Source organism: Lissotriton helveticus, assembly GCF_964261635.1.
Source record: "Lissotriton helveticus chromosome 1_1 unlocalized genomic scaffold, aLisHel1.1 SUPER_1_unloc_5, whole genome shotgun sequence".
Lineage (NCBI taxonomy): Eukaryota > Metazoa > Chordata > Amphibia > Caudata > Salamandridae > Lissotriton > Lissotriton helveticus.
This window is the reverse complement of record NW_027611692.1, coordinates 1,106,359-1,133,924: the sequence shown is the minus strand read 5'-3', so window position 1 is coordinate 1,133,924 and position 27,566 is coordinate 1,106,359. Positions and strand designations below refer to the sequence as shown.

Below are 27,566 nucleotides of genomic sequence, written 5' to 3'. Positions count from 1 at the left end.
AGCAAACCCTAGGGTCAGAGGTACTATACCGGCCCCTTTGCGCATGCGCAGACCCTGGCGGGCAGCTGTCATGGTTGCACACTGGTTGCGCCGCGCACGCGCAGACCCCTAAACCTCAGTCTTGATCCCAACTACAACTGAAGGTCCGCGCTTGCGCAGTTGTAAACAATCGATCTTTTCACAAACACGTAATCCGAGTTCAGCGCATGCGCAGATCTACACTCACTACCTCCGGAAGTGACGTCCTCCGTGGCTGCAGCCAGGAGAAGTGGTGATCGCAGACAGTGGAGCTGCAGCCCCGGGGCGCCTCGAAGCAGAGGCTTCATCTCCAGGCGCTGTGAGGCTGGTGAGTCAGAGGTGAGGCTGAGGAGAGAGAGGGGGGGGGAGTGAGAGGGGTGGGAGGTTCATCTCTGTCATCGACCCTCAGCATTGACCCCACTGACCCTTTGTTGACTCCTCCTGGAGGCTCCTCGAGGCCCGGGGTCTTTACAAGCCTCAGTTTATGATCTGCATTTTTATGAACCATTCGTGAATTCTGTATCTATGCACTCAGAGCACAGGTCCTGGAAAATCATCGGCAAAGCCAAGAGATTGCTCCCATGCAAAGTCTCTTGGCTTTGCCAATGTTTGTTTAGACATGCTGCACAGCACTGCGGCTGCTGTGAATGCAGCTCAAAGTAAAGTCAAACAGAGCAAAGCGCTGACACCCCAGAGTGCACCGCGGCCTTGGACTTTGTTATTCTTTAAGCCATGTTGCACAGCAGTTTGCGTGCTTTGCAGTATGTCTAAATAAGCATTGACTAAGCCAAATACCTCTAATGTTATCTGAGAGCTATTTGGCTTTGTTAACGTTTTTAGTGACGATGCAAGGAGCGTTAGCTGCAATATTACCCCAGGGCTTCCAACACCTGGGAAATGTGGAGATGATTTCATAAACACAGTCACTCATTTAATTACAATACCACGCAAGCAATATTCCCTCTATTTTTATCCTTTGTGTGCGAGAGAGTAAGGTCTCTGTGTGCTGCAGCCAAGGCTATGTGCTTCAAGAACCTGGCCACGCATGTAGACCAGAGCTTTAAGTGAGATAAAAAAACTAGGGTGTCTCTCTAAAAGCCTGACCAATGCATTTAAGGACATGGCTTACAAAGCAATTAAGATAGTTTAGCATAGTGTGCCACCCGACTGATATTTCGCTTCTTCTGTCATTGCATCCAAATATATAATACAAGTATCTTTACACCTACAAGAAGCCAGAATTATTGGCTTTGTCAATAGTTGTTCGTTGCATAAAGTTGTATATCATATTGTAAATGCTTCTGGTCTTGTGGTAGAGGTTGTGGCTTAATGCTCGAGCTGCCAACTTGGGAGATGAGTTTTCTGGCTCGGGTCAGACTAACATTCTGTGATTCTCTGCAAATCAGTGAATCTCCCCAGGCATATAAATAAAAAAATCCAGTAAATCTCTCCAATACCTTTGGGTTGAGTTCCCACTATATAAAACTTGCTACATTTCTTTTCTAAATGCGGGGCTGATGGTTTGCCTGTTGAAAGAATTTATGTAAAATGCAGCCCATGACGTACGCTGTGATCAGGGGAGCAACTAGACCCAACCTTCGGGAGGGGGCTAACACTCCCACCCAGTGATAGCCCTAGCACGCGTCGCACACTGTGCAACAGTCTTTCTTGGCGCCCCATCTCCTTCTTCTCCATGAATTCCATCACTACCACTCACCAACATCCAGGATCATCTGAAAGCACACATTGTGCTTTTAAATGTCCTGCATTTCTTTTCTTAAAGCAGCACGGCTGCAGGGCTGATTGCGGGCCTTTTGAAAGTATTTATGTTAATCACAGCGTCCGTCAAGGGCTGCATTTAGCATAAATACTTTCAAAAGGCACACAATAAGCCACACAGCTGAGCTGTATTTAGAAAATAAATGCATCAAGTTTAAAAGCACGTACTTGTTCTTTCAGATGATTCTGAAAGCACACCTCATGTTTGTAGACTTGTTGCATTTCTTTTCTAAATAGAGCACAGCTTTGGGGTTGGTTGTATGCCTTTTGAAAGTATTTGTTAAGTGCAGCCCTTGACGGGCACTGTGATTAACATAAATACTTTCAAAAGGCCCACAATCAGCCGAGCTCTAGTTAGAAAGGAACGGCAGCAAGTACATGTTATGTTAATTAAACTTTTAGAGTGCAACGGTTACCCTGAGGTGTCCTGGCGCTATGCACTGCATTTCAGGAGAAATGATGTCACTGAGTAAACAGCCATGTTTTCAGCCCCTTGTAAAAGAGAGGAGAGCTGCTGAATTTCTCAAATGGAACGGCAGATCATTCCAGGTGATGAAACTCCGAGCTCCCCAACTGGCTTATTAGGTCTCGTATAGGGCAGCGCATGCGCTGCCTCCGCGAGGCATCAAGTAATCAGTATTACTACTGAAACTCCACCCATTGCATTTGTCTTTGTATTGTCGCTTGCCATTGGTGGAATCTGGCATTGCTGTTCTTATCTTGCGCATTGTTGGCTTGTGGTCCGATACATCACTTCCTTTTTCTTTGGTTTCTGGAGGAAGCAGCATAGGCCAAATACAGTTAACTTACGCTGCTGGCTGTTATCTCTTTATTTAGGGACTACTTTTTTTCTTGTGGCATTTCCACATGTGGCAGCTTCCTGCACTTACCTAAACCTGTTTATTTATTTACCTTTAATTTATTCATAACTAAATCAGGCTTAAATGATGCTGCCCATGCAGAGGCTCGAACCCTGTTTTCCTGCTCCAAAGTCAGCAGCGTTATTATTGAGCCACCTCTTTGCACCGTTTGTTGTATTTGGTTTCAGATGGTACATTTGTCCCTCTCAACCGTGCTTTTTAAAAATTGTATCTGTCTCCATGTGTATTATTTTTTTCTATTTATCTCTCCCCACCCCCCTCCGAGATTCTTGTTTATTTTTTAATAAGTAAATAATGCAGCCCACGCCGAGTATCGGAACCCTGTTCTCCAGCTCCAAAGTCAGCAGCGCACGCAGCCTGCCATCTGTGTTGTGTCCGGTTACAAATGGTTTAACTTTCGGGGTTTCGCTGCTGCGCTTGTTGTAAATGCCCCTCCTTTCGGTGCCTGGTTCTCTCCCAGGTGATTTCACTCACTGAATATTTTTGTGGGCTATCATATCGGCGTTCACGCTTCTTTCTATTCTGGCATGTGATGGCCCCTCATTCCTCCTCCCGTGTGGGTCTGGCCGAGGCTGGCGATGGAGAACTCTTTCAATTGTCTCTAAACACTTCACTGTAAACACACCCGTCAAGAGGCCCCATGTTATGTGCTTCACCTTGCGTCAGGCTTTTTCATGACCTCTTCCCCAAACCGTATGTTCCATTCTGTGACTTGTAGCGTCAAAATGTAAATTTTAGAAATGGTCGTAGTGGCATTGCCGTGGCATGCGACCACTTGGACACAAAGTCTTAAGTTACTAACACGCTTTTATAATAGTGATAGCCAACGTACATAGCCACGAGTATATTTTTATATTATTTTCCTTTAATTGTTTTCATGATTCCCAAGTGAACATGTCACTTATCTAATGAATGTTGAAATAACTTTGACCCCACTAATACAAGTTCCGAGCGTGAACAGGACATGCCTTAAATACTTCAAGTGTGCCGTGCCATGTAGCTTTAATTATATGCACCAGCCCACCCCCAGAAATCAACCCGCAGCCACTCGCAAACAATGCACACGGTTTTCTGTCGAGCAAAAATGTATTTCTATTTTTTTGAAATACGAGTTCCGAGCTTGAACAGAACGTTCGCGAAGTAATTCTCTCTAAACACTTCACTGTAGACGCACCCGTCAAGAGGGTCCATGTTATGTGCATCACCATCGCCTATTGAAAATACAAGTGAATATCAAAGCATTGTTGCTCTGCACAACTCCAAAGCCAGTTTTTTTTTTATCTGTTTCTGGCACATGTGCAACCCAGAAAAACATTCTTCCACCTCTAAAGTGGCAACCCTGGACAATTTGGAGGCAGTCTCTAGAACAGGAGCTGCTGCCACAGGTGAAGCAACAGGAGCTGCTGTCACAAGTGAAAGATATAATTGCAAACAATAGGTGCCAGGAAAGGAGGAAGTCATTTGCAGAGACCCAAACAACAAGAGGCCCATTCAACCGGCAAGTTTTCATTCAGATGATGTTCGGTTGTTTTAGCTCTGCTGCTCTTTTCACGTTCTGCCAAATTGCTTTAATCTCTTGTTTTTATCTTGGTTAACCGAGTTTGTGGAAGATTATAGTTAAACACGTGTCCTTCAGAAGAACAAAGCTGAATGTGTTAACTTAAAGCGGCGGATTGCAACTCAGTTCGTACATGGCCTAATCAGTGGCATGAATGCATCTTTGCCGAGTAGTAGTTTACCATAAACTGCTCAGTGAATCATCAAGTTGCCTGAGCATGACCCATCAATGCAGTGTATAGTAATGTAGCTCAGTGGGCTAATGTGCATACTTTAGAAAATTCTGTCTGAAGTGCAGGCTCAAAATCAATGTAGGGTAAGGAAGCAGGGGTGTTTGGGCTGCAAAGTATGTGTCATGAGGATGGTGAAGATTATAATCCTAGAAAGGATGTTAGTGGGGCTAATGCGCCTGCTTTGCACATATCGACTTCTGCTATTCTCGGTTCCCGTATCAAAAATATGTGAGCTGCGAAGATCTGTAATGTGTTGGTTTAAGTCCTTTCAAGTCAGCTCATTGGGTTAATGCAGGTTTTGCAGAGATTATATTTTTATGGATAGTTCACAAATACCAGTGTCAGAAAATACTTGAGCAGGAGGTGTCTGCTGTGACAGACAGTCTTTACTCAATTTGCATATCAGAGACTTGATTGTAATGCACGCTCACTGTTATCATTTTAAGGGCAAAACAACTAAAGTTTATCAGCGGTTGACAGAGCAGCAACAGGTCTCGCATTTACACAAGTTTGAGCTATTGGCATTGTAATGAGAATGCCTTTTATTTATGTTTTGGTTTTTGAAACATAAATAAAACGCATTGTGATTTGCAATGTCAATAGCTCAAACACGCGTAAATACAAGACCTATTGCATTGCAAATGCAATAGGTCTCGCATTTGCGAGAGATTAAGCTATTGGCATTGTAAATGACAATGCCTTTTATTTATCCGTTTTGGTTTCAAAACCAACACATAAATAAAAGGTTTGTCATTTACAATGCCATTAGCTCTAACTTTTGCAAATGCGAGACCTATTGCATTGTAAATGCTTGTTTAAATATAGGAACTAGGACTTGTTTTGCTACTGTGGACCGAAGAGTCCTTCCAGGAACATATCATTTGAATCTTTGACTCAGATGGTCGGGCCAATTCCATTGAGGGCTTTAAATGCCATACAGAGGCCCATAAAGCGTACCCTTTCTTTCACAGGGAGCCAGTGTAGTTGTATTAGTTCTTTTTTGACAAAATGTAGGTGTCCCTGTTAACAACCTGGGCGCCGTGTTTTGTGTGATCTGAAGCCTGTTAATGTGCTGTTTTTGGGCATTCGGACAAAGGCTCTTGCAATAATCCAGATGTGCCATAACAAGTGCCGTTACCACCGTCCTGAGACTTTCTTCTGGAAGATAAAGCTTTATTTTTCTTATGATTCTGAGTATCAGAAAACAAGCTGACACCACCGTGCTTATGTGGTCACTAAACGTAAGTTTGTTATGCACGAACACCCACAGATTTGTTGCGTTCCCGGTGGGGGCAGGGCAAATACCAAAATCTTCTGTCCGTCAGTCTGGTGTCCATAGGTGTGGGTTATTCCCGAATATGATGACTTCTGTTTTGCTCGAATTTAGTTTCAATTAGTTGGTCGACATCCACCCTGAGATGGATTTCAGACAATCATGAAAACATGCCCCAGTTTCCTTTTTATCCCCATCTCTAGGAGATAAGACAATTTGAGTGTCGTCCACATAGGAGGTGAGTTGGAAGCCAAAGGATCTTATTAAACATGCCAGAGTTATCAGGTACACATTAAAAGGTGTCTGGCTTAACGATGAGCCCTGAGGCACCCCACAAGAGAGGGAAAACGGCTTTGACATGTTGTTGTCGTCCAGATCAACTGTTTGTGTTCTTTCAGATAGAAAGGACTGCAGGAGGTTCCAAGCAGCAACCTGTACCCCTGCTTCACACAGCCGGTCCATCAGAGCTTCATGATGGACCGTGTCAAAGGCCGCTGACAAATCTAGCATAATCAGTATTGCCTTGCCTCCACAGTCCAAGGCCTCCCTCACTTCCTCTGTAGATTTAAATAAGGCCAGCTCCGTGCTGTGTTTGCCTCTAAAACAGTATTGAGACTGATCGAGTAGATTATTGGTTCGAAGAAATAAATCGAGCTTGGTATTCATAGCTTTGTAAGCAATTTTTGCAGGAGGCGGAAGCCGTGAAATTGCCCTATAACAACTTGGGTCCTTAGGAACCAGAGTTGTTTTTTTTAATAGAGGGAGGATAGAGGCCTTCTTCCAGTCCCTGGGAAATATGCCGGTGGTGAATATTGTGTTGAGCAAAGGGGTAAGAGCTGACCCTATGACTTCCGGGATTAATTTCAATACAAACGCCGGACATGTGTCTATTGACCCTGATCGAAAAGAGTTCAAAAGATTGATTGAGTCTGATGTTTCTAGCAATGAGAATTTATCTAAAACTGGTGTAGGGCTGGGTCTATTAGGTTCTATTTTAGGTGGCTGCACTCTTTCACCTTTTTGGGCTAAAGTGAATGTAGAAAAAATACATTCTACCTTTTGTTGGAAAAAAGGAGCCAATTTTTCGCACAATTCAGGACTACTTAAGCTCTTATGGGCTGGTGTGGCAAGTTTAGTAATACTTTTAAGAGTTCTTTGAGACTGGATTTAGCTCGAGAAATTTGTTTTTCTTTTTTGTTTCCAGCAATAGTTCCTTATAGATTCTGAGACTGTGCTTATACAGTTCTCTATCCTTGCTTTTATACCCTTTCCTCCATGCCCGTTATAATCTTTTACAGGCTGTTTCAGGGTTTTTAAATCATCTGAGTACCAGGGGGCTGAGGTTTGGCCCCGTTTAGGGGTCCAGTGGTTAACCGGAACTAATTTATTGCATGCCACGTCTATCCAATCTGTATAGGCCGACGTAGCCTCGTCCACCCCCGAGGGGAGAGGGTGCAAGGTTCTCTTCAAACAATCTACATTTTTCCAGGCTCTTTTTTCAATCTTCGTAATGGGTTCAGGCCTCGGTTGAAGGCCTTTTGACCCTTTCGGTTCAAATAAAATGGCACTGTGATCGGACCATGCCAATGGGAGTAGCACAGTGTAGGTCAGATTTGGATTATTTTATATGCATAGCTCAGTGGGTTAATGCGCCTCCTGCAGAGAGTTAGTCAGCATATTACAGGACTGTATTTTATATGGAGAGCTCAATGGTTTTATGCACCTCCTGCAAAGAGTCTGTTAGCATATCACAGGCTGTATTTTATATGGATAGCTCAGTGGGTTACTGTGCCTCCTGCAGAGAGTCTACCAGCATATTACAGGACTGTATTTTATATGGAGAGCTCAGTGGGTTAATGTGCCTCCTGCAGAGAGTCTGTCAACATATCACAAGACTGTATTTTATATGGAGTACTCAGTGGGTTAATGTGCCTCCTGCAGAGAGTCAGCTGCATATTACAGGACTGTATTTTATACGGATAGCTCAGTGGGTTAATGTGCCTCCTGTAAAGACTCCGTCAGCATATTACTGGACTGTATTTTATATGGATAGTTCAGTGGGTTAATGTGCCTCCTGCAAAGAGTCTGTCAGCATATTATAGATCTGTATTTTATATGGATACCCCAGTGGGTTAATGCGCCTCCTGCAGAGAGTCTGTCAACATATCACAGGACTGTATTTTATATGGAGAACTCATTGGGTTAATGTGCCTCCTGCAGAGAGTCTATTAGCATATTACAGGACTGTATTTTATACGGATAGCTCAGTGGGTTAATGCACCTCCTGCAGAGAGTCTGCCAGCATATTACAAGACTGTATTTTATATGGATAGTTCAGTGGGTTAATGTGCCTCCTGCCTAGAGTCTGCCAGCATATTGCAGGAGTGTATTTTATATGGATAGCTCAGTGGGTTAATACGCCTCCTGTACAGAGTCTGTCAGCATATTACAGGGCTGTATTTGATATGGATATTTCAGTGGGTTAATGCGCCTCCTGCAGAGAGTCTGCTGCATATTACGGAACTGTATTTTATACTGATAGCTCAGTGGGTTAATGTCCATTGCTGCAGTCGTCCATAGCTGCACTCCATAGCTGAACTCCATTGCAGCACTCCATGGCAGCACTCCATTGCTGCTTTCCATTGCTGCTTTCCATGGCTGCACTCCATTGCTGCACTCCGTTGCTGCACTCCTTTGCTTCAGTCCATTGCTTCAGTCCATTGCTGCAGTCGTCCATTGCTGCACTCCATTGCTGCAGTCGTCCTTGCTGCAGTTGTCCATTGCTGCGGTCCATTTCTGCAGTCGTCCATTGTTGCACTCCATTGCTGCGGTCCATTACTGTGATCCATGGCGGCATGACTTACTGGCCTGCTGCGCGCTTGCGTTGACTCGCTATTGCCCTTCTGATTGCTTTTCTGATTTTAACCTTTTAAAATATATATTTGCATTCGCTTCAATCGCGCTGTGCGAGTACAGGACGCAGGCGCTTTTGACCTTGTAGATACATTGGGAATTTTAAGTAGCGCTTACCTGCACTATAATGGTTGGGCACCCGCACTTTGCAGGACAGAGGGATATCTAGGGCGTGCTGGGTCCGCTTTGCGCCGTTTTGGCCGCCATATTGGGTGTGGGTTTCCAGGAGGTGACAATTCCTAGGCGCCATCTTGGCTGAGGGGCCAGCGGCTTGCCCTCACAGGACTTCCGCGTTCGGAGGTGGAGTCTACATAAGTTGGGATCCTCTTTGAGTCAGGTAGACTTACTGGCCTGCTGCGCGCTTGCGTTGACTCGCTATTGCCCTTCTGATTGCTTTTCTGATTTTAACCTTTTAAAATATATATTTGCATTCGCTTCAATCGCGCTGTGCGAGTACAGGACGCAGGCGCTTTTGACCTTGTAGATACATTGAGAATTTTAGGTAGAGCTTACCTGCACTATAATGGTTGGGCACCCGCACTTTGCGGGATAGAGGGATATCTAGGGCGTGCTGGGTCCGCTGAGCGCCGTTTTGGCCACCACATTGGGTGTGGGTTTTCAGGAGGTGACAATTCCTAGGCGCCATCTTGACTGAGGGGCCAGCGGCTTGCCCTCATAGGACTTCCGCGTTCGGAGGTGGAGTCTACATAAGTTGGGATCCTCTTTGAGTCAGGTAGACTTACTGGCCTGCTGCGCGCTTGCGTTGACTCGCTATTGCCCTTCTGATTGCTTTTCTGATTTTAACCTTTTAAAATATATATTTGCATTCGCTTCAATCACGCTGTGCGAGTACAGGACGCAGGCGCTTTTGACCTTGTAGATACATTGGGAATTTTAGGTAGAGCTTACCTGCACTATAATGGTTGGGCACCCGCACTTTGCGGGACAGAGGGATATCAGGGCGTGCTGGGTCCGCTTCGTGCCATTTTGGCCACCATATTGGGTGTGGGTTTCCAGGAGGTGACAATTCCTAGGCGCCATCTTGGCTGAGGGGCCAGCGGCTTGCCCTCACAGGACTTCCGCGATCTACGGTACTTAAGATGGACACCTCCCAAGCGCGCAGCGTGGGCGCGCAGCGGGCGCAACGTAGGCGCGCCGGAGGTGCGCCAGAGGTAAGCCCGTTTGCGCCCATTAGCGCACAGGTTGCGCCGGGCGCCGGGAATGCTGCCTCTCTGTCTCTTACTCATTTTACTTATTCGAGAGATGAGCTTATAAGTTTGGACCCCCGTTCTATACCGAGCCGCCAGCCTCACACCATTGCTAGCCGTCTGGAGTCCCTGTCCTGTGGCTTGCTCAACGTTAGATCTCTCAGCAAGCATCACGTGGAAATTGCACTACTCATTGAGTCTTATGAGTTAGTTGTGCTTTTCATGACAGAGACATGGACCAGAGCGGATAGTGCGGTGGAATTGGGCCTTGCCTGTCCCCCGGGCTATAAAATCAGACTCAACCCTCGTGTAGGGACTAGAGGAGGTGGCGTAGGTTTCATTTTTAGGGAAGCATTGGATATCTCCCAGCTGGAGACTAAGGAAATCCCGGGTTGTGAACTAATGGGCTTCTCCTTAAAAGGACAAGGAGGCGTCCTATATTCCGGGCTGCTGTGCTATAGACCCCCGGCCAATGCCCTGTCAGCCGTGCCTGAGCTGGTAGATCTGATTTACGATCTTTCCAACTCCCATGCCAGGCTATGGTTCTGGGAGACTTTAATCTGTGGCGGGATGGGTCTACAGACCTAGCTTACAAAGATCTGGTCCAGGCCTGTTGCAATATCCAGCTGCAGCAGCTGGTACTCTCCCAGACTCACTCAAAGGGTCACGCCCTGGACTTGATCTTTGCAGATGCTAGTCGGGTGACTGTACGGAACATCATTCCTCAATGCTGGACGGACCATGCTCTTGTCCACTTCTCTCTTCTACTCCCTGTCGATATACTGAAGAGTGGCAGTACAGGAGCTACTACTAAGTTTGGTAGGCAATGGTCAAGGCTCCTGCAACAGTCGAGCCTGCCAACTCTGCTTTCAGAGGGTTTTTCCTTGGGAGGCAGTGTTGAGGAGAGTTACGAGATCCTTAGCCAGCAAATTTCTGACTCATTGGCTGAACTGGCTCCTTTGCGGAAAACCAGGGACAGGGCTAAACATGCCATGCCTTGGTTTTCTAAGGAGCTTCTTCAGCTGAAACTCCAGTGTAAACGGGCGGAGCGTGCCTGGAGGAAACAGTATCTTGAGTCAGATAAGACTCTCTTTAAACAGGCATTGTCGGTTTATAAAGCGCAGATTAAGTGTGCCAAGGCCAGATTTCTCGAGGAGACGCTATCGCTAGCAGTGAACAAATCCCAGGCCTTGTTTAGGATCGTTAAGGATCTTTCTCGTCCTGCCTGTGTTACTAATGACATTCCGGCCTCTCAATCGTTATGCGACTCTCTGGCAAAGGCCTTCGAGGACAAGATTGCTTCCATCTTGAGCAATCTGGGTACTTCGTCCATCCTTGATCCCCAGTCTACGCCTAATTCTGTACTGGTGACCACCCCCAGGACCCTGGAGGTGGATGGAAGACAAGCTCGGTTGAACAGCTTCCCCCTCCCGTCCTTTGAGGATTTTTGCTCATTGGCCGACGGGGTCTCTTCGGGTTCTCCCTTTGACCCGTTACCACATAAATTTTGGAAACTGTTCCATGAGGAGCTCTCCCCCCCCCTTCATGCCATCTGTTGTCAGTCCCTCAGTACCGCTCGGGTTCCGGATTGTTGGACGTTGGCCGTGGTATCTCCGCTTTTGAAGAAGGATACGCTGGATCCTACTTGTTCAGCGAACTACAGGCCTATTTCATTGCTTCCTTTCCCAATGAAGATCTTGGAGAAGCTGGCTACTAAACATCTGTCCAGCTTTATAGAGACCAACACCTGTCTGGACGTGGCTCAGTTTGGCTTTAGTCCAGCCCACGGTACTGAATCCGCACTGGTGACCGCTTTGGATGACCTTCGTTCGCGTGTCGACCTTGGTCGAGCAGCCTTTCTAGTGCTACTCGACATGTCGGCCGCGTTCGATACGGTCAGCCATGCCATTCTGGTCAGGAGACTAGAGGAAGTTGGGGTGTCCGGCCTGGCTCTTGACTGGTTGGTCTCTTATCTCGGTAATAGACACCAGGTGGTAGCCTTGCCGCCCTATCGATCTGACATCAAATAAGTGGGGCAGGGCGTACCCCAAGGGTCGGCCATTAGCCCTATTCTTTTTAATCTATACCTCCGTCCCCTGGTCAGGCTGATTAAGTCCTTCGGCATCGCGGTCATCAATTACGCCGATGACACGCAACTTATCTTCTCTTTTGAGGGTAGGGATGCTGTGTCTCAGGAGACCTTCCACCGCTGTATGACAGCTACCGCGGATTGGTTGAGTCAAAACTCCCTGCAATTTAACAGCTCAAAAACTGAGGTACTGCACTGTTCGATGGATCGCTACCCTCGGCCTCTGCCACGGGATTTTTGGCCTTCTTCCTCCCAGGGCACTGTGTTGGCGGCAGATTCTGTTCGAAATCTGGGTGTGATGTTCGAATCTAACTTACAGTTAGACACGTTTGTGAGCAAAACTGTGGCTACTTGTATGATGCTGCTCCGCACATTACGGAAGATCCTTCCTTTGCTCCCGGGTCACGCCCGACCAGAGGTAGTGCGTAGTATCATCTTAAGCAGGCTTGATTACTGCAACGCGCTACTTCTGGGTGCGCCTGTTACCCTGGTGGGTAAACTGCAGCGAGTACTGAACATGGCTGCTAAGCTGGCTCTTTCTCGACGGCGTTCTGATTCCTCTTCCTTGGCGCTCATGGACCTTCACTGGTTGCCAATCCTCCAGCGCATTGATTTTAAAGCATTATGTCTAGTAGTTAGGGCCCTTCATGGTCAGGGGCAGTCTCCGCTGCAGGCGATGTTTTCCTGGTATACGTCTACCAGATCTCTTCGTTCTTCGTCAGCCTGCTTGGTGTTAATCCCTAAAATTTTGAGGACTCGGATGGGCGGACGCTCCTTTAGATTTACCGCAGCTAAACGGTGGAATTCTTTACCCCTACCTCTGAGAAATATGGGGGACCTCTCCTCCTTTAAAAAAGGATTAAAAACATACCTCTTTCCTAGGACAGTGTAAAGACTGTGGCAGTGTAACATTGCGTATGGTTGGTCAAAAGTCAAAAGCGCCAGGATACCCTTTGGGTGACAGTCTCTGCGCTATATAAATATGCCATACATACATACACTCCATTGCTGCAGTCGTCCATTGCTTCAGTCCATTGCTGCAGTTGTCCATTGCTGCAGTCGTCCATTGCTGCAGTCCATTGCTGCAGTCCATTGCTGCACTAGTCCATTGCTGCGGTCGTCCATTGCTGCAGTCGTCCATTGCTGCGGTCGTCCATTGCTGCAGTCCATTGCTGCAGTCGTCCATTGCTGCAGTCCATTGCTGCAGTCCATTGCTGCAGTCCATTGCTGCGGTCGTCCATTGCTGCGGTCGTCCATTGCTGCGGTCGTCCATTGCTGAGGTCTATTGCTGCACTCCTTTGCTGCACACCTTTGCTGCAGTCGTCCATTGCTGCAGTCCATTGCTGCAGGTCATTGTTGCAGACGTCCGTTGCTGCAGTCGTCCATTGCTGCAGTCCATTGCTGCACTCCTTTGCTGCGGTCCATTGCTGTGGTCCATTGCTGCAGTCCATAGCTGCACTCCATTGCTGCGGTCCATTGCTGCACTCCATTGCTGCACTCCATTCCTCTCTTTTTATCCGAGGTTGATGTCAGCAGCAAGATGGTTATTAAAATGTGTTCAAGATCAAACTGGAGCCATAGTTTAAAAAACTTTAAAGGGGCTGAGTGCTTGTTTCAACATGTAGGGGCTTGATGGGGGAAAGTGGGAATACTATTGGTAATAACTCATCAGGGTTATGGGTGACGCCGTATTCTGTTTTCTGTTACATTTAGTATTGCGAATCTGTTAATGGAGCACCTATCAACAAGACCCAGCACTATATAAATTAGGGTACAAATACAGTAATTGTGTTTTATTTAAATTTTATTAAAATATGATTTACTGTCCCACTTTCGCATAAATAAATGTCTGCTATAGCTTCATTTTCTTTTTCTTGTGTGCGTTTGCTCGAAGGTAGGGTGGGTGTAGTTTCTCTTGCCTGTCAGTTGCGTGAAGTCAGAGGGGGCCGCATGCTGTCACTGCTGCCTGGGCCTGGCGTGTAAAGATGGACTCATCTCCGTGGTGCTTCCTTTTTGGTTCATAGCTATAATGGAGTCTAAGTAACTACGTATCTCTGGAATCACCAGGGTTCATCTCTGCAGTTATTGTTCTGCTTTTATTCTCTGCGCTATTTCTTGGCCAGAGGCAACAATTGTCTTGTTTTTTATGAACCTAATTGTAGCAGGGAGACGTATAGTGTGCACTCTGTCAACATGTGGACAGGCTACTCTGTGTTGCTTCTGGTCTAAATGCTGTTATATTTGGCTTGGTGTACGTTGTGGGAAACATGGCACGCATCTGATTCCTTGGGCAATATTTTATTAAAAATCAAGTATTAAAAGACCTGGGGTGGGGATATCTTGTTGGAGGTTGAACGTCTGCTGTGGCGCAGTCCTGCAGCGTTACTCGGATCTATGTTTACACAGAGCTTCGAGTGATGGGTTCCCTGTCTGTCGCATGTTGTGCTGCTGGTAGCCTCCCCTCACATTCATATGTGGGTCAGAGGGGCATCAGTTCGTTGTCATGAGACTCGGGCGTCCGTGGCAGGAATTCCAAGGCACAACACTCATTATGCCAGACTGAGATGCTGCTTGTTGACATCCTTCTCCAGCTTTTCACTCCCTCGAGGGCCTTCACTCACCTTCCACGTGACACATTCCAAACATGCGAGGAAACACAAACCTGCACCCGGGTCATTTTGGGATTCCTCTTCTTTGCATAAATCAGGACATTTCAAAATCTAAGTATTTTTAGTGTGTGTGTGTTTTATTTTTTCACATACACTGGTAGCTCCTCCCAGTGTTGGTAACCACTGACAAAACAAGACACACACCACTGTGAGGACTAGCGTGCTATGAGGACCGATTTCCACATGGCATTTGCATGTGTGTGTGTGTGCTAATTACAGCAGCCTCTTAACACATTTGTGCAATCAGCCTCTCACTAGCAGGAAAACAAGTCTTGCAAATAAGTAGGAGCAACTATAAAAACAAGCCTTATTCTTGGAGACCTGCAGATTTATTTATGTATTTACTTGGGTGTATAGACCACCAGGCACATCTGCAATTGCCCTTGCTTACATTAATAACCCTGCCCCCTTTGTATTCTGTGACCCCATTGGCTGCCCCGCTCCCGCCTCCCAGCTGCTCCTCCCTCCCACTTGGCCTCGAATGGAGCCCGCGCGGCGTAGGCGAGTGTGACCTGACCCCAGTACACCCCCACACCACACGGCCCACCAGCTGTAGGCGCGTCTGTCTCAGCGCCACAGGTTCGTCCTTGACCTCGGTGCCCCCTCGCTGCTGCTCGTTTTTTCCTCCCGCTGTTGCCCTCATCCTTGCCATTTCATAATTGTATTGTATTTTAGTGTTTTCTTCTGTCAGTAGTTTTTGTGTTTTTTGTCAATATTGTACCCCTGGTGTGACCGCTCCCCGCTTCCCGCCGCTGCTCCCTCGCGGCCCGCCCCCTTTGTATTCTGTGACCCCATTGGCCGCCCCGCTCCCAGCTGCTCCTCCCTCCCACTTCGCCTCAAATGAAGCCCGCACGTACGCGCAGCGGTCACGCCGATTGTGCGCCGAGACCTCGCCCAGCGCTAGGACCCCTGGTCCTCGACGATGCCAACGCACCCGACGAACTTACGACACCGCCACCCTCCACGCACTCAACGCCGCCCAAAACACCGCCTGCTACCAAGCCACCCCGAGGCGCACACACGGACCCTTCACCTGCCAAGCCTGCCAACTCACCTGCCGCCGGACTTGCACCGCACCCGCCAAGCTGAGCACCAGCAACAACCACCTCAAGTACACCCGCTCCGTCCACAGGCACGCCGTGGAACTCTGGAACCTCCTCGACACAACATCACCAGACATCGTCTTCCTCACGGAAACCTGGATGAACGCCTCCTCGGCCCCCGACATCGCCATAGCCATCCCGGATGGCTACACGATCACCCAGAGGGACCGCATCAACCAAACCGGAGGAGGCATCGCCATCGTCCACAGAAACACCATCCGCATCACAACCAACTCCGACGACACCCTCACCGCCGCCGAACACCTTCACTTCCAGATCCACACAGACCCCAAGACCACCCTCAGAGGCACCCTCATCTACAGACCCCCGGGACCACGCACACAATTCAGCGAAACCATCGCAGACTTCGTCAGTCCACACGACCTCACCTCCACAGACAACATCCTCCTAGGGGACCTCAACTTCCACCTGGAGACCAACAAGGACTGCAACACCACCGCCCTGCTGGACAACCTCGCCAACCTCGGACTCAAGCAACTAGTGAACACCCCCACCCACTACGCCGACCACACGCTTGACCCCATCTTCTCCTCCAGCAAGCACATCTCCTTCAGCCACTCCACCGGACTACACTGGACAGACCACAGCTGCGTCCACTTCAACTTCAGGAGAACCACAACCCACCACCACCCGCAACAGTTTCCCCGCAGAAGCTGGACCAAGATCACCGCCGACCAGCTCGCCACCACCCTCAGCCAGAACCCGCCCACCAACACGACGGACCCCGACAAAGCAGCCCGCAACCTCACACAGTGGCTCACCGACTGCGCCGACGAACTCGCACCACTAAAGAACCCTCCCAGCAGACCCGGCAGCAGGAAAGTCTTGTGGTTTACCAACGACCTCAAAAACTCCAAGAAAACCTGCCGCACCCTCGAGAAAGCCTGGCGTAACGACCATACAGCAGAACACATGACAGCCCTCAAGAACGCCACCCACAAACACCACCAGCTGATCCGCACCACCAAGAAGACAGCATTCAAAGAACGACTGGACAACAACACCCACAACAGCAAGGAGCTCTTCAGCATCGTTAAAGTGCTCTTCAACCCCAGCGCCGCCAACACCAACATCACTCCCTCGCAAGACCTCAAGACCACCCTCAGAGGCACCCTCATCTACAGACCCCCGGGACCACGCACACAATTCAGCAAAGCCATCGCAGACTTCGTCAGTCCACACGCCCTCACCTCCACAGACTACATCCTCCTAGGGGACCTCAACTTCCACCTGGAGAACAACAAGGACTGCAACACCGCCGCCCTGCTGGACAACCTCGCCAACCTCGGACTCAAGCAACTGGTGAACACCCTCACCCACTACGCCAGCCACACGCTTGACCCCGTCTTCTCCTCCAGCAAGCACATCTCCTTCAGCCACTCCACCGGACTACGCTGCGTCCACTTCAACTTCAGGAGAACCACGACCCACCACCACCCGCAACAGGTTCCCGCAGAAGCTGGACCAAGATCACCGCCGACCAGCTCGCCACCACCCTCAGCCAGAACCCGCCCACCAACACGACGGACCCCTTCGACGAACTCGCACCACTGAAGAACCCTCCCAGCAGACCCGGCAGCAGGAAAGCCTCGTGGTTTACCAACGACCTCAAAAACTCCAAGAAAACCAGCCGCACCCTCGAGAAAGCCTGGCGCCACGACCAGACAGCAGAACACATGACCGCCCTCAAGAACACCACCCGCAAACCTGCGGAGAGCTGGAAACATGCCGAGCTGAGCGTCCTCCTGAAGAAACCCACCACGGACCCCATGACCTGAAGAACATACGCCCACTCTCGCTCCTCCCCTTTCTAGCCAAAGTCATCGAGAAGACCGTCAACAGACAACTCTCCACCTTCCTCGAGACCAACGGATCTCTCGACACCTCACAGTCCGGCTTCCGAGCAAACCACAGCTCCGAGACCGCCCTCATCGCAGCCACCGACGACATCAGGTGCCTGCTCGACAACGGGGAAACGAGAGACATATGCAAATCATCCTTGACCCTGTGCCTCATGGGAACAGTCCAGCCCGAACTGCCAAGCCATGTCTTTCCTGGACCGGAATCAAGCATCCTAGGACCGGTTTCCCCATGAGGCACAGGGTCAAGGCTGATTTGCATATGGCCATGTCTGAACTGGGGTGGTGTGGAGTGCAAAAAAACGATGGATTTAGGCCCAGATCTCTTTAGGCCCAGAGCTCTGTACTGGGGTAAATGTATTACATTGTTCTGCATTCTGTCCATTAACTGTTCTTTTGCTTTTGTTAATATGAGGCATTCATCTCTTTGGGTGCTGTACACAACTGTACCATGTAGAAGGCAGAACTACTTATTGTGGTAAAGGAATTTGCAACAGACAATAATAGTACACATTTGCTGATATATTTAGAAATGTGTGAATACTTTGTGAACTACCCCCTGGTTTACGTTAAAAGGATATTGCAAGATAGAGTCATGGACCTCCCAGTGAGTTGCAATATACTGTTTACATATGGTAGGGATATTTTATTTATGTTACAGTTCTTGGTCATGCACTCCATCTTCTTTCCCTCAGTGCTTTTTTAAACTTTTGTGGCATCTAGTTAATGAAAAATGTGAGATCTTTAGTATTAACAATCAGTTGTTTATTACTTGTAGCCAAAATGTTATGTAGCTTAAGTATTAAAACCGAGTGTATGATTTCTGGTAACTCCTGGATATATTCATGTTGTGGTATAGCAACTTAAACAGTAAAGTAAGGAAATGTGTTTCAATAAGTGCATCCTTATCAGCTATTGAAGAAGAATTTCCAGAGGAAAAAGATCTGAAGAAAGAGAGAGGGATATATCAAGTCTCACTTCATTTAGGCGGCATCAACATTTCTGTCCAGCGACCTCCCTTTCATATTCTCTATAATATGTTGCTGGGGGCACAGTGACTCCTCAGCTGGAATCTAATACATTATTACAGTAGAGTAGATCTGTTGTTTTCTTATTGCGGTTGGCCACAATTAGACGTAATAACTTATTACAGTGAGTTGTGACATGATGCCTGCTGCCAGAGCCAACAGCCAAGGTGAAAGGCAGGTCAAAGAGCCCCATTGCAGGTGCAGTTTAAACAAAGAGAAGGAGAACTGCCTTTTTAGGTCGAGCTTGGGCAGCTCATGCGCTGCTCTGCGAGGCATGCTGTATTCGAGAATAGAAGTCAAACCCTGCCCATATTTGTCATTGGCTTGTGTCAATGTTCTTCGTACATGCTGACTTCTGATTCGTTAACAGGTTTGTTTGTGCCTCCTTAGTACCGTCTTGTCTTAGTTTGTTATGATTGATATTTAAATCAAGGAATGCAATGGTGGATTTATGTACTATGGATGTAAATGTGGGATGGTTCTGGATGGTGTTGAGGTACGTGACAAAATTGTCAAAGTCTGTCTCACTTACTGTCCAAATCAGAAAGATGTCATCTATGTACTGCTTCCAACATTTAATGTTGGAGCGGTACACATTGTCAATATTGAGAGCAAATGTTTGCTCCACATAGTTCATATAGGTATTTGCAAGATTTGGCGCAAAAACTGCTTCCATGCTGGTGCCAGAGCACTGCTGGTAGTAGTTGCCACCTGTAAGAACTGGGACCACCAGTTCTTCGGGGGGTAGCATGGCTCGAGCAGGAAGGCAGCCAGGGGCTTGCGTGTAAAGCAGCTACTTAACACACACATCCAATGAAACACACAGTGGCGCAATAATGGAGACCACACCAGTAGTTGTATTTGAAAAATCAAGATCGTTTATATAGGCTTTCAATTAGATCAATGCATTGGTAATTCATTAGCATTTCAGATAAGCATTTCATTAAGACATTTCATGAATCACGTGCAGATTGCATTTCCTGTCAAGGGGTAAACGTTTCATTAAGCATTTCAGTAAGACTTTTCATTAAAATAATAACCAGCTCATCTAAGCAATGAAACATTAACTAACCCCGCCTGTCGCATCAGACTCTTTGACAGGCAAAGGGGTAATTGTATAAACCTGGAGGATCCTACAAGAAGCGACTATAGTATTGCGTGTAACTAACACATCAGATCTCTCATGGACGCTCTTCCTGGAAGGTAATAAAACATATCAGCAAGTACTTATCAGTCTAACAAGGAACTTCAAAGAACACAGCCTTTAGTCAGCAACTACAAGCCTTTCTTCTTGTGAATACAGATCGGTTTGCGACCCAGATCAGATCATCAGAATATTGTGGAAGTCCACCTCTGCAAGAAAATTCAGTACAGTGAAGTGACTCTCCCTCTCATTAACAGGCTTGTAAATATGGTACACTTTGAACATTATCAGGCTTGTAAATATTGGGGAACGTTGAACATATCAGGCTTGTAAATATGGTGCACGTTGAACATATCAGGCTTGTAAATATGGTGCACTACGGTCTAATGAGGAAAGTGCCTGACCCTCCTGCCTCCAAATACTTGAGGCACATTCAAAAGGTGGCCAACAGGGCCCAGTCACAGTTAACCCCGGTGGAGAGGCGACCTCGGGCCACACTCGGCCTACCGCCCTCCTCCCCAGGGGGTTACCTCTCTGCTTCGGCCCTCAGGGGCCCTTGCGTAGGCTGGAGTCGGCGGGAGAAGCTTCCGCCGGTTGGGGGACCTCTCGCGGCCTGACGCGGTGCCAAACGCTGCTACAGCGCACCGGCGCCAGGGGCGAGAAACACACACTGCGGGACCAAGCGGAGGGGCGTTTCCAGCTTCGGGCCCCCTCCGCGATGAATCGTGGCCTGTTCCGGGTGCCGGCCTTAAAAGAAGGGCTGGATCGGAGCAGCCAATAGCAGCCGTGGCCGATGACGAGGCCGGAGTTCCCCCGTCACGTGCTGCAGGTAGGGGAAGGCCTCAGGCCTAGCGGCCTAGTGATTACGTTGCGGCGGCCCTCTTCTGACTCCGGGGGCCTCCGAGGAGGAATCAATGGCGCGCCCCTTCACAGGAGTGCCGGGGCAGACGAAAGAGGATACTTCCCGGCCCAGCGCGGCCTCTCAGGGTTTCCGGCGGCCCTCTCCTGGCATACGGGGGCCGCTGAGGGGGGATACACCCTCCCTCTGAGGAGATTCCACGACACCCCGGGAGGGCGCGTACGGCTCCGGGCCGTGGCGGTGAGTTGGCCTAGCAATTAGCGCTTCTGGGCTCAGCGCTCGGGGACAGCAGGTGAGCGCTTGTGGGCCAACGCAGCGCCTCGCAGGCAGGATGTTCCCTGAGGGGAAAAACGCCTAGGAATTCCAGTGCCTTACAGGGGACTTCAGCGCTAGAGTCACGAGGGCACAGTTAACTCAGGGCAGGCAGGATGGGAGCAAATAATAGCGCTTGTCATACAGTTCAGTCAGGGGGAGACAGGTAGGCCCAGTTGTAGGCGGGGGATGCGCAGGGCAGCACAGTCCAGTACCTGGTCTCAGGAAGCAGTTTTGTTGGCACTTGGATGGTTCTGCGCCCTTAGTTACTTGTTTCTTGAAGTGGAAGAGGGGGGGGGGTGATGAGTTGAAGGCTTGAAGAATTTCTCCTCAGTCACTGCAGATGGGCCCTGGGGTTCCCTACGACTGGGCCAGATCAGGGGGCTAGCTTTGGACACCTCACCCAGCTTAAGAGGCAGCACCTAGATCCTGTCACTCCCAGTAGCATAGGTTCCTCACTAGGCCCTTCCGCCTAAAACTCCTGCGTTGGTTCCCCAGGTCAGTGATGCCCCAACTGACTAGAAAAAGTTCCCTCCCTTGCTTATATATGCCCAGGTCAGGTGACCACTCTCTAAGGCGGGAAAAGTCAGGTCCGCCTTTCTTCTGGAAGGTTCCAGGAGCTTCCCCACTCTAACTATGGACAGGGGCTGGGTGGCTGGCATTGCAACATTGTATGGGGACCCAGCCTGCTCCTGGCAACTAGGGTGCTACACTAAAAAGACCACGCTGCAGTAGCAGGGGCCAGTGGCAGCCATGTTGGAAGTAGAGAGCACCTGCACCCTAACACAGATTAGCTATGAAAAGGTGCCCGAAGACCTAAGGGCCAACAAAAAGTAGGTGGAAAAAATGAGGTAAGTGCAAAAAATCACGGGGAAAGACCACCCTAGGGCTGACACGTCTAACATGCGTCCCCCCCAGCTGAAAGTGGGGAGAGCTACCCAACCTCTAGGGAGTTCTCGTCACTAAGGTGGAAAAACCGGGAGAGACCGTCAGCATTGGCGTGGTCAGCTCCGGGCCGATGTTCCACCCTAAAGTCCATCCCCTGTAGGCAAGTGGACCACCTTAGCAACTTAGGGTTTTCGCCTCTCATTTGCATGAGCCAGCGAAGGGGTCGGTGGTCGGTTTGAACCAGGAAGTGAGAGCCAAAGAGGTATGGCCTCAACTTCTTCAAAGCCCAGACCACAGCGAAGGCTTCTCGCTCGATGGTACTCCATCGCCGTTCCCGCGGGAGAAGTCTTCGGGAGATGAAGGCCACAGGTTGGTCTTGGCCATCATCGTTGAGTTGCAACAGCACGGCGCCTACGCCATGCTCTGAGGCATCTGTCTGCACGATGAATTCTTTTTGGAAGTCCGGAGTGGCCAGCACCGGAGCGGTGCACATCGCGCGCTTCAGTGTTTCAAATGCCTCCTGGCAAGCAGCCGTCCAGATGACCTGATGTGGCTGCTTTTTGGACGTCAACTCAGTCAAGGGGGCCACAATGGTACCATACCCCTTGACGAATCTGCGGTAATAGCCAGTGAGGCCGAGGAAAGCTCGGATCTCAGTCTGAGTTTTGGGGGGCTCCCAGGCCATGATGGTCTCAATTTTGGCCTGGAGGGGTTGCACCTTACCTCCACCCACCAAGTGTCCCAGGTACACGACAGAGCCCTGTCCAATCTGGCACTTGCTAGCTTTGATGGTCAAGCCAGCCCGTTGTAACGTCCGCAGCACCTCCTGGAGATGCTGCAGATGGTCCTCCCAGGTGCTACTGAAGACAGCTATGTCATCCAGGTAAGCTGCTGAGAAGGATTGCAGGCCAGATAATACCTGGTTCACCAACTGCTGGAAAGTGGCCGGAGCATTCTTGAGCCCGAAGGGCATCACTCGGAATTGGAAGTGGCCCTCGGGGTGGAGAACGCTGTCTTCTCCTTTGCTCCATCGGCCATGGCAATCTGCCAGTACCCTGATGTCAAGTCGATGGTGCTGAGGTACTTGGCTGCTCCCAGCCGGTCAATCAGCTCGTCTGCCCGTGTTATCGGGTGAGCATCTGTCTTGGTGACAGAGTTCAACCCCCGATAATCCACACAGAACCGAAGTTCTGGGGTGGCGCCCGGTGGAACCGCTTTCGGCACCAGAACAACCGGACTAGCCCACGGGCTGCTGGAGGGTTCGATTACTCCCAGCTCCAGCATCTTGGTCACCTCACCCTGGATGCTGTTCTTTACTTTGTCGGACAGCCGGTAAGACTTGGTTTTCACTGGCGGACTGTTCCCTGTGTCCACATCATGGGTACACAGATGGGTAATTCCAGGCGTGAGGGAGAACAACGAGGCGTGCTGCGCCAAAACCTGGCGGCAGTCCCTCTGTTGTTCTGGGGTCAAGGATGGGGAGAGGACAACTCCCTCCACTGTACCATCCTTCTCCTGAGCCGCTAGAAGGTCAGGAAGAGGCTCACTTTCCGCCTCCTCGCTCCCATCTGTCACCATGAGGAGAGCAAGCTCTGATCGCTCATGATGAGGCTTCAGGCGGTTGACGTGGAGCACCCGGTGGGGTTGTCGGGGGGTCTTCAAGTCCACGACGTAGGTGGTCTGGCCTCTTCGCTCCACAATCTCGTACGGACCAGTCCACTGGTCCTGGAGGGCACTAAGCTCCCCAGGCTCCATGACCCACACCTTCTGTCCAGCGTCCAACTCTTCCGTCCGAGCGTTGCGGTCATACCACTCCTTCATGACGGCTTGGCTAGCCTCCAGATTGTCTGAGGATTCCTTCCACAGCTTGGCCATCTGGCTGCGGAATGCCAGCATGTAGCTGACAACATCACGGGGAAGCTTCCTCGAAGTCTTCTCCCACCCCTCTTTGACCAGACTGAGGGGTCCCCTAACGGGATGGCCATAGAGCAGTTCGAAGGGGCTGAACCCGACTCCCTTCTGGGGTACCTTGCGGTACGAGAACAGCAAGCAAGGGAGGAGGATGTCCCATTTCCGCCTCAGGTCTTCTGGCAGACTCCGGATCATCCCCTTCAAGGTCTTGTTGAAGCGCTCTACAAGCCCGTTAGTCTGGGGGTGGTAAGGAGTGGAGACCCGATAGGTCACTCCGCACTCCTTCCACATGGCCTGCATGTAGGCCGACATGAAATTTGTGCCCCTGTCCGACACCACGACCTTGGGGAATCCCACTTGGGTAAATATCCCCATCAGGGCCCGCGCCACTACAGGTGCAGTAACGGCCCTCAGAGGGATGGCCTCCGGGTACCGAGTGGCGTGGTCCACCAATACCAAAATAAACCGATGTCCCGCAGAGGTCGGAGGGTCCAATGGCCCAACTATGTCAATACCGACCCTCTTGAAAGGGGTCACGACCACTGGGAGTGGTTCCAATGGGGCCTTCAACTTGGTCCCAGTCTTGCCACTGGCCTGGCAAGTCTTGCAGGTCTTGCAATAGGTGTCAGAGGCAACTCTCATCCTAGGCCAATAAAAATGTGGGACTAGCCTCGCAAAGGTCTTGTCCTGGCCCAGGTGTCCGGCTAGAGGTATCTCATGCGCCAGTTCCATCAAAAAGGCCCGGTAACACTGAGGGACCACTAAGGCCCTCGAGAACCCATGCACCGGAACCCTTGGCTCACTGTACAGGAGGCCATCCTCCCAATACACGTGATAGCCGCCGGTCTCCTTGTTCGACGCTTGGGCTTCGGCCTGTCGCCGCATGCCTCCAAGCGTGGGGCACTCCTTTTGCGCCCGACAGAATTCCTCCCGGGTAGGACCTCCTTCCACATGCCACTCGGCAAGGGTCGGCAAATCCCCCACGGGAACGACATCCACCTCCATGGACTCCGGGGTTACCTCCGCGGCTTCCCCATCCATCACACGGGGTGTGTCCTCCACAACACTCTCCTCTGGACCGACAGTGGGTTGGGCCGTTGTTTCAGGCTCCAGCCCGGGTTGAGCTTTTTGCCGGGCAGCCGTGGACTGCGTGACTACGCACGTCCACCCTGGTAATCCCAGCATCTCAGTGTGGGCCTTAAACTCCACTTCCTTCCAGGCGGTATGTTCGAGGTCATTACCGACCAGACAGTCCACAGGCAAGGCAGGGCTGATCGCAACTCTCAACGGGCCTGACACTCCTCCCCATTCAAAGGGAACTTGAGCCACGGGATAGTAGCTCATTCTGCCGTCAGCCAACACGGCCGGATGGTACACATCAGGAACAACCTGCTCAGGGGACACCAGCCGCCTCACTACAGTGGTCATGCTGGCTCCTGTGTCCCTCAGAGCGTCCACCTCCTCCCCATTGACCTTCACCCTCTGCTGGTACTTAGCAGTATTCGAGGGTAAGGGCGCCACTGGGACCATCTCTTTATCCCCGAGTGAAACCAGGGTCAGGCCTGTCCACTCCCCTTCCCTATGTAGGGGCAGCTCCAACCCAAGCGCTATACTAGCCACCCCGGGACTCTTGCCACCAGTGGGGGCTGGGGGTCGTTTGCGACGCTGGGGGTCTCCCTTGTAGTGCCCGACCTCTCCGCACTCATAGCACCGGACCACTTTTGGCTGCTGACTCTTGTCAGGGTAAGTGGGTTTTGGGGAACGGTTCTGAGGTGGGGTACCTACTCCTTTCCCAAACTGTCTAGTTTGTGGGTCTCGTGAGAACTCTGTTCTTTTATCTCCCCCCTCCTTCTTCTGAGGGGCGCCCAGTCCACCTTTCAGGCCATCTCCCCCGGGGCCCTTGTGTGACACCCGGGTGCTAACCCAAATATCCGCCTCCTCCGCGAGCTCATGGGAATCAGTAAGCTTGCGGTCCACCAAATGTTGGCGCAACTCCGGAAAACACTTATCCAAGAGGTGCTCTCTCAAAAAAAAGGTTATACAGACCCTCAAAATCTCGCACCTCGCTGCCACGCACCCAACCATCCAGAGCCTTTCGGGCATACTCAAAAAAATCCACCCAATTCTGCGTGGACAGCTTATGGTTGCCACGAAACCTCTGGTGATACCTTTCAGGGGTGAGGCCAAAATGTTTGATAAGCGCCTCCTTCATGGGGGAATACCTAAACTGGTCTGCCTTCTCCAAATACAGGAGTGAGTCCCTGACATCAGGAGGTATATACCGGTACAAACCACCTCCCCAATGTTTCTCAGGCACCCCATGGGCAGTCAAGGCCACTTCATACGCCTCCAACCACCTGGCAATTTCATCCCCCTTGGTGTAGCTCGCTATCACCTCCTTGGGTAACCAGAATCTGGGCTCCTGATGAGCTCCTGGTACGCTGCCACCATTAGGACTTCCTGGCGCACTCAACTGCAATGCTTGCAGCTCCATTTCCTTGAGCTGCAGCTCGTGCGCCAGCTTCTTTTCCTCCAATGCTAATTTCTCTCTCTCCAAAGCAAACTGCTTATCTTCCCTTTCTCTCTCCTTCTCGTGCTCTAACTTGGCAAGCTCCCACTTCAATCGCCTCTCCTCCCTCCTGTCCTCGTACTCCTGCTGTGACACACTCTCCCTAGATACACTGCTCCCTGCCCCGGAACGTCTTCCTGGCAATATATTGTCTGATATGTCAATGTTGAGCAGGCCTGGGTCTTCTTGAGTGTCCTCCTCCCCGTGTGTGACCTGTTCCCCATCCTCTTCTTCCTCTGGGTGGGCCCTTACCCATGCCCTTAAGGCGGTACGGAGCTCTTCTTTTACAGCTCTCGTCCCCACAGGCACCCCCATCCCCTGACAAAACTCCCTTAACTGCACTGCCGTGTACCTATCAAGGTCAGCCAGCTGGAACTCCATTCTGTCAGGTGAGGACCTAGATAACCTGGAAGAAAAATTCTAGGACGTGGGCAACAATACTGGTTCAACACACTCTGTTGCAGGCTAGACAGTGGTGAGCAATTGGGTTTGCTTGAAGCACGATAGGTGTCCAATTAATTGCAGCGCACTCTGTCCCACTGGAGGGTGTTAGGTAGCTACAGGTCCTGGACCCCACCGCTCGCCACCAATGTAAGAACTGGGACCACCAGTTCTCCGGGGGGTAGCATGGCTCGAGCAGGAAGGCAGCCAGGGGCTTGCGTGTAAAGCAGCTACTTAACACACACATCCAATGAAACACATAGTGGCGCAATAATGGAGACCACACCAGTAGTTGTATTTGAAAAATCAAGATCGTTTATATAGGCTTTCAATTAGATCAATGCATTGGTAATTCATTAGCATTTCAGATAAGCATTTCATTAAGACATTTCATGAATCACGTGCAGATTGCATTTCCTGTCAAGGGGTAAACGTTTCATTAAGCATTTCAGTAAGACTTTTCATTAAAATAATAACCAGCTCATCTAAGCAATGAAACATTAACTAAACCCGCCTGTCGCATCAGACTCTTTGACAGGCAAAGGGGTAATTGTATAAACCTGGAGGATCCTACAAGAAGCGACTATAGTATTGCGTGTAAGTAACACATCAGACCTCTCATGGACGCTCTTCCTAGAAGGTAATAAAACATATCAGCAAGTACTTATCAGTCTAACAAGGAACTTCAAAGAACACAGCCTTTAGTCAGCAACTACAAGCCTTTCTTCTTGTGAATACAGATCGTTTGCGACCCAGATCAGATCATCAGAATATTGTGGAAGTCTACCTCTGCAAGAAAATTGAGTACAGT

At 49.8% G+C, this 27,566-nt stretch overlaps 1 protein-coding gene across 1 annotated transcript in view; it reads left to right on the top strand.

The window, feature by feature from the left end:
• The first annotated feature begins 237 nt into the window (after window positions 1-237).
• Window positions 238-27,566, top strand: part of LOC144806130 (uncharacterized) — a 32,010-nt gene continuing 4,681 nt past the window's right edge. The window contains exon 1 of the mRNA XM_078672561.1: window positions 238-346. The gene's annotated coding sequence lies outside the window, so the exon portion shown is untranslated. The remainder of the gene's footprint in view (window positions 347-27,566) is intronic.